Genomic DNA, 8024 nt, shown 5'->3' with positions numbered 1-8024 from the left:
CGTACGTTCTGTGCCCAATGTCTCTTTGAACCTTTTTAGCAGCGTTTGATGGAGCAAAGCAAAGTATGATGCCTAGGGGCCCTTGACAGACATCTCTCAATGAGAACCTGCAAAACTCATATCAATAGGTCTGGATTGCTCAAGAAAAAATAAAAGTACATAATCTCTGAAAGTTTATATACATATGGTTTCTTTCTGACAGTTTTGAGCTTGGAGAGCTTTGTAGATTATCAGTAATTGGTGTGTTTTTTATGACTTCAAAAAATGCCAATGATAGAACTGAAGCTCTTTCAGGCCTTTTTCATAACTCTCTGTTAATAGTAATTTGTTTACATTGGTTAGACAATGCTGCTCTTTATAAATCGCTCTAAAAACATGTTATGCCGAATGTCAAGACAAATGGATAGACTGAACCGTAATTTCCTTTGGGGTGACACTGATTCTAGGAAAAAAGTTCACCTAGTTAACTGGGAGAGTGTTTGTATTAGCAAGGACAAAGGAGGTCTAGGTATTAGAAAAGCAAGAGATCAGAATGCTGCTTTATTGACCAAACTTGGATGGAAGTTGCTTTGCGACAAGGAGAAATTATGGTGTAAGGTGTTGCAGTCCAAGTATTTGGGGAAGCACTCCTTTTTTAGCTGGCCCATCAAGAGAAGTTCTTCACATATCTGGAAAAGCATGTGCAAAAATAGAGATCATTTGAAGAGGGGAGTTAAATGGAATGTGGGTAATGGTGAGCGCATATCTCTGTGGGGTGACTGGTGGTGCGGGAAACAAGCTCTACTTAATTCTTACCCCTCCCAAAAGAACAATACCCTCCAGAAAGTCAGTTCCATCATTAATGATGAGGGTGATTGGGACATAGGTGCTTTGGACAACATTCTCCAACCCCATGATATTCAAGAAATTATTAAAATCCACAGGCCTCGATTTGTTACATACACAGATTCTCCTGTTTGGACTGGATCAACCTGTGGCAACTTCACTGTAGCATCAGCTTATCAACTCATTACAGCACAAGAAAGTGATGGGAGGGCTTGGACATGGATTTGGAAATTAAAGATTCCCCAAAAACTGAAATGCTTATTGTGGCTTATCCTAAAACAGAGGCTGCTAACAAACCAGCTGAGACTTGTGAGGAACATGACCACATCTGACATTTGTCCTAGATGTGGGCTGTCAAGTGAAGATTTGAATCACTTATTCAGAACCTGCACCACCTCTCAAAACCTCTGGACTGCTATTAAGGATAGGAGTTGGTGGGAGGAAGGATGTGATAGGCCTATTCTTGAATGGATTACCTCTAATGTGCAAAATAAAAGTGACTATTTTCATAAAAAATGGCAACTGGTTTTCATAATTACTCTTTGGCAAATTTGGAATGATCGCAATAGATTAGTGTTTGATAATCTCAATCCTTCCATTCAATTCAGTCTCAAGAACATAAGGAACTATGTTCATGAGATAGATGAGGCCTATCAATCTGTCCTCCACCCCAGGCCCCATCATCCTAAACTAATTCATTGGCTTTGCCCTTCTGCAGGAACTCTTAAACTGAATGTTGATGGCTGCTCCAAAGGTGATCCAGGCCAAGCTGGTTATGGGGGGCTGCTGCGGGATGATACGGGACTGTGGCTCTGGGGTTTCTATGGAAAATTGGGCCACTGTTATAGCCTCGAAGCGGAGCTGTGGGCAATTTACAGGGGCCTCACAATATTATTCCAAAAGGGCACCAAGGATGTGGTTATTGAGTCAGATTCGGAGCTGGCCATCAATCAGTTACAGAATGGCCCGTGCCTTAACTCTCCATACAAAGCCCTCATAGAGGATGCGAAATTCTTGCTGAGAAGATGCAACTGTTCCCTGCAATTTACACCAAGGGAGGGAAACAAGTGTGCTGATTGGCTTGCCAACATGGGTGTATCACAAGATGACCATGTTCTAGTCCTTGAAGAACCCCCTGAAGAAGTGAAGGCTCTGCTCATTGCTGACATGACTGGAACTAGTGTTTTGAGGGATTAGTTTCTTTCTCCTTTCTTTGGTTTCCTGTGTTGGTGCTGCTTCTGGTTGTTTTGAACTTCCTTTGAATCAAAAAAAAAAAAAAAAAGAATGTCAAGACAAATAAAACTCTCCCTACCATCAATTGATTTTAGACGAAATTATGGACTCAGAACTGGACATTAATGAGTAGGAGATTAATGCGCTTTTTTTTTTTTTCTTTTTTTTCTTTGTGTTGATATGGGTTAGGGAGATGAAATTGCAATTTTGTGTTGATTGTCTTGAATGTTTTTCACAGTTGGAGGGTTGGGAGATTCTGTCTGGTAGGTTATTTTAGGACTTGTTTTGATTGATTTTGAGTGGTGTTTGTAGATGAAAAATGATAATGTATTTTTTTTAAAACATTAATTTACATACTCTAGTGAGTGCATAAATTAGTATGTAAAAATAAAGTGCATCCATCATTGGCGTTATATTATTGTTTGCCATATGTATAAAAAGTTTGGATAAATTATAGAGAAAATTACTTGCGGGTGGTAATTGCATAAATTCATTATAGGGCAAATTACATATACACCCCTCGAGGTTTGGTTAAATTACAGATACCCCCCTGAGGTTTCAGAAATTACATCCCGCCCCCTGAGGTTTGTATTTTCATAACAATTTACCCCCTGAGGTTTATATTTCATAACAAATTACCCCCTAATTTCTTATGCAAATATAGCATTCAGGGGGGAATTCGTAATTTCTCAAACCTCAGGGGGGTATTTGTAATTTAGCCAAACCTCGAGGGGTGTATATGTAATTTGCCCATTATTTTATACATATCGAAAAGTTTATAATATTTATTATTAATATTGATCAAATTTATCACTAATTTATAATTATTTTTCAACTTATACATTGATTTGAATATTTTCCTAAATTATATTATACTCACCTTTGATATTTGAGAGGGGAAAAAAAAAAAAAAGAGTACAAAATAAGCCCCACACACTTCTAAAATAATTACATTGATCTCTCCTTTTAAAATTAAAATGATCAAAATTAATGCAGATGGTAGATAAATATTGAATTAAACAAATATATACAATTTAGTACAAAAGAGATGTCAAATAATATTTTTTTTCATTCATACAGCTTACGAATTACTAATAAAAAACGGTCTAACTGTTATTTGAATCAAAACATCAAGAGTGACCAGTGTAATTATGTCATAAGTGTGACATTAATTGTATTTTCTTTGAACCTAAAAGGAGGTGAGTGTAATTTTTTCAAAAAGTTCACATACAAAAAATAAAAAAGATTAATTACGTTTACTATTATCTGAATCAAACCATCAAGGGTGACCAGTGTAATTATGTCACAAGTATGACACTAATTATATTTTCTCTAAACCTAAAAGGAGGTGAGTGTAATTTTTCCAAAAAGTTTACATACAAAAAAATAAAATATGGTTAATTACATTTTTGATCCCCAAAGTATATGAGCATTGTGTCATTTTACTCCCCAATGTTTAAAATGTGTCAATTTAATCTCCAATGTATAAAAATGTTTTGATTATGACGGCTAAATTGAAACAGTTTTTTTGTATATTAGAGACCAAATCAAAACATTGAAAGTTAAAATAACAAAAGACTCATAATTTGGACCTGGGGTACGTGTTATGCCAATAAGGCTGTTAGAATTTACCACTCACCTACTACCTCCACTATCTTTCTCCACACCTACCACCTCCACTATACCACTCACCTACTACCTCCACTATTTTTCTCCACACCTACCACCTCCACTATCACACACTCCACTACCATCTTCTCCTCTATATATAGGAGTTGTAATATACAGAATAGATCAATCTTGTAATACATCAATCAATAATACATCATTCATTCTCTATACAATTCTCTTTATACGTTGATTTTTACATGGTATCAGAGCAAGGTTAAGAACTAGTATTTTTCGCTTCACCGGCGGGCGGCAAACTCGGCTTGACCGCCCGCCGGACCTTAGTCTGCTAAAATTCTCTACACTTACCTTCAAGCTCCCTTTCTTCTTGTTCTTCGCCGGATCTCAACCAATTCAAATCTCTCTCTCTCTCTCCGATGATGAATTGAGTTGAGACCAGAAACAGAGTTTGAAGAATGGTGGTCCTGGTGCCGTGTGGACTGTGATTACTGCTTGCAGAGTGGACCAGTGCTGTCCTTGATTGTTCCTAGTGTTGACAAAGGGGAGAGTGAGAGAGAGAGCCATGGCTGTGTGCGCCACCGACACGACTCGAGCCCTTTCCTGCCGAAACAGCCACGTCGCGTCGAACCTCAAACTCATCTCGATCTTCGTGATCTTCTTCACAAGCGTAATCGGCATATCATCGCCGGTAATGCTAGCTCGGCTGTTCCACGGCAAGTCGGTCTACGACAAGGCGATCCTCATAATCAAGTGCTTCGCGGCCGGAGTAATTCTCTCTACATCGCTCGTCCATGTCCTCCCAGACGCCTTCGACGCCCTCGCCGACTGCCAGGTGGCGTCTCAACACCCCTGGAAGGACTTCCCCTTCTCCGACCTCGTCACTCTAATCGGAGTCCTCGCCGCCCTGTTAGTCGATCTAACCGCTTCCTCGCACGTCGATAGCCATGGAAAGTCGAGCATCTCCCTCTCGGCTCTCTCTGCGCAACTCAGCTCCACCTCCTACAGACGCTGTGACCTTCAAGGCCTCTCAGGAGTGGTGCTTTTGAGCTGCAACCTTGCTGACAAAGCTCTTTCTGTTTCCAAGGTGATTTCCATCAAGGGAGAGGCCTTCATGCCGACAAGCTTAGGAACTAGCTCCTCTGCAGAGCTATTGTGGCTGGTGACAGGTGTATCCAACTTACAAGGTTTTGATTCCACGTCTTTGGCTCATGTGCGGGTTATATCTGGTTTTAGCAAACCAAACCAAAAAAAAAATAAAAAATAAAAAATAAACATTCCCACGTGATACTATTGGAAAGGCATCTACCATCCCACTCAAACTCATCAGGAAAGTGGCCCAGCTGTTGCACACTTCCACAAACAAATATAATATATTATATTATATAATAGTTAACATAATATTTATATAATATATTATATTTTGATAGTCAAAATCGGATTTATTTTATTTTTCATCATCACCTTACTAGACAATGTGCATATTCTCATTCTCATTATTTTTATTATTATCACATGGGTGTGTTTCCCCTCTTTTATAAAAAAAAAAAAAAAAAAAAAAAAAAAAAAAAAACAAAAACAAAAACAAAAACAAAAACAATTTACAAATTTGCACAACACCCATATTTTATTCATCTCCGGGATCAACCCCGATCACAATTTTACAAAAAAAAAAAAAAAAAAAAAAAAAAAAAAAAAAAAAAACACAAACATCACCCACAAACACCCACCCACAGTGGGGTTTTCTTCTCTACTCTGCTGCAGGTCTCTTCTTCTTGCCTCCGTCTTGGACAGTCCTTGACGGTGCTGCCTCAGTGCTTCCTTGTCCACCGAGCACGTTCACTCCCCCATACTCCTCCACTGCAGCATATGGCGGACCTCCAAAACGGAACATCACGGTGGCCTTCCGCTTCAGTTCCTTGTTTTCCGCCTTTAGCACACTTATCTCTGCTCGCGCATCCTTATACATGCGTTGGAGCAGAGCCAGCTGGGAATTTAAATGCTGCACCTCATTTGTCCTACTCTGCAGCCGGTTCGACAAGTTTGTGACCGCCGTCATGCTTTCCACACATGCCTTCAGAGTATACTGATTGGCCTCCACATCCGACTGCACCGCCATTTTTTGCTCCACCGACCGCATCGGAAAGTTCAATGGAGCAAAACCAGAGGTGTTTGGTTGCGGTTCACTGGACACCGCACCAGTTATTTCTCCTGTGGGCTCGTTCAGTTCTGGAAAGAGCGTGAGCAGGTTCTGGGTAGCTGGACGGGAAGACGAGGCCATGTTTTTTGGGTTGCTAAGTGTTTCAGCGAAATAGCAATTTCAGACTGGTAATGTTCGGAAGGGTTGGTGACAGAATGGCAACAGAGTGTTCCAGAATCTCTTTCTCAGAAACGGAAGAGTTTTTTTTTTCAAAGGATTTTCGGCGGTTTCAGACTGGTTTGCACAGCCTCCGCCTCAACCTTGGTTAAATAGTCGAGGCAGCCACGCGCATCGCGTGCCTCTTACCACCAGCCGACAAACGGGCACGCAAGCCAAGGCGCCCACGTGCCTCGCCATCATGTCCGGCACACCTTTTGATGAATTGGGCACGCCTTTTGATGGCACGCCTTTTGACAAAATTGGGCACACCTTTTGAGGGTGCCACTTTTACAAGGGTCCGACAAGACTCTATAAACTGTCCCGACATTGATTCCGGTTAGCTCCTTCATGGGTCCGACAAGACTCTGTAAACTGTCCCGACATTGATTCCGGTTAGCTCCTTTATGGGTCCGACAAGACTCTGTAAACTGTCCCGACATTGATTCCGGTTAGTTTCTACAAGGGTCCAGCAAGACTCCGTAAACTGTCACAACAACTATCACAACATTGTCTGCTACAACGGTCCGACATGACCCCATAAACTGTCTTCTACATCGGTCTGACACCGCCATCCAGTGTCCTCTACACCGTTATGACACCACCATACAGTGTCCTCTACAACGTTATGAAACCCCCATACAGTGTCCTCTACAACGTTATGACACCACCATCCAGTGTCTTCACTAATGGTCTGACACGACCATACAGTGTCTCCTATCCTCTTTTATTTTTATGTATTTTCTTGTTTTGTTACTCTCTCCAAACTCAAGTTGGTTAGTTTCTATCCTCCTTGAGTTTGCGGGGGGCTGTTAGAATTTACCACTCACCTACTACCTCCACTATCTTTCTCCACACCTACCACCTCCACTATACCACTCACCTACTACCTCCACTATTTTTCTCCACACCTACCACCTCCACTATCACACACTCCACTACCATCTTCTCCTCTATATATAGGAGTTGTAATATACAGAATAGATCAATCTTGTAATACATCAATCAATAATACATCATTCATTCTCTATACAATTCTCTTTATACGTTGATTTTTACAAAGGCACATCAGGGTGCTATGCGGCCCATTGGTCCCTTATCCCGAGTATATTTTGATGATTCGAACCGTTTATATTATAAAATTCGTCGAACATATCATCCATGTAATAAATGAAATTAATCCGACATGTGTAATCCCATGGTCAAGTCCTAACTATTTTAAAATAAATTATCAAAATTATGTTAACCGTTTATTTTTTGAAAAATAACTGTGGTCTTGTTTTAAGATTACAAATAACCAATTAATATGATTTTTTCCATACATGATTTACTCAACAAACCTTATAACATGAATGGTTCAGATTAATGACATGAGCTTTGAACAAGTGCCCAATCGACCGCATAACACGCTCCTCAATTCCCATAATTTGGCATCAGTCTCAAGTTGGAAAGTTACGAACAAAGAAAACCATACAAAAAAAATAAAATATACTTTTCAAATTTATTTTCAATAGGACTCACGTTGAATCTGAATCATTTTTTTTTTTATAAGCGAAAGTCAATAGTTAGTTGTTAGATTAGTATCTTGGGAGGATCGACATTCATACCCATACACTTTGTAAGAAAATTTAATCCTCTCATTTCACTCCTAAGAGTGAAACCCAATACCTCTTCTTCAAGAGATTTGATGATCAAAAGACTAACTACTAAATTAGAGTCCATTGGTTACATTGAATATCAATCATACCTTTTTATTTTTAAATGTTGATCTATTTTGGGAAATAGGGCTCAAATTAGGAATAAAGTGAGTGAAAAGTTTGCTCAGATAGCAATATAGCATGATCATCATCCTTGCTTTGACTGTCTCTACCTATTTTTAACTAGTTAGTGGTAAGTGTCCATTTTATTATCTCAGTGGGTGAACATTTAAAATCTATTCAACATTTTGTGAAGGTAGCTTTGGCACGTAGTTGATACTATTCGT

The 8024-nt window shown here is 39.6% G+C and overlaps 1 long non-coding RNA gene across 1 annotated transcript; it reads right to left on the bottom strand.

The window, feature by feature from the left end:
• Positions 1 to 6557: 6557 nt before the first annotated feature.
• Positions 6558 to 7096, bottom strand: LOC145806220 (uncharacterized). Its single transcript, XR_014349059.1, has 2 exons — positions 6931 to 7096; positions 6558 to 6877 (listed from the first exon to the last, which is right to left on the bottom strand). It is a non-coding gene; the product is annotated as an uncharacterized LOC145806220 (long non-coding RNA).
• Positions 7097 to 8024: the final 928 nt, after the last annotated feature.

This window comes from Camellia sinensis, chromosome 13 (genome assembly GCF_055761805.1).
Source record: "Camellia sinensis isolate YWXY chromosome 13, ASM5576180v1, whole genome shotgun sequence".
Lineage (NCBI taxonomy): Eukaryota > Viridiplantae > Streptophyta > Magnoliopsida > Ericales > Theaceae > Camellia > Camellia sinensis.
The sequence above is the reverse complement of the archived record's forward strand: the minus strand, read 5'-3'. Positions and strand labels throughout refer to the sequence as shown.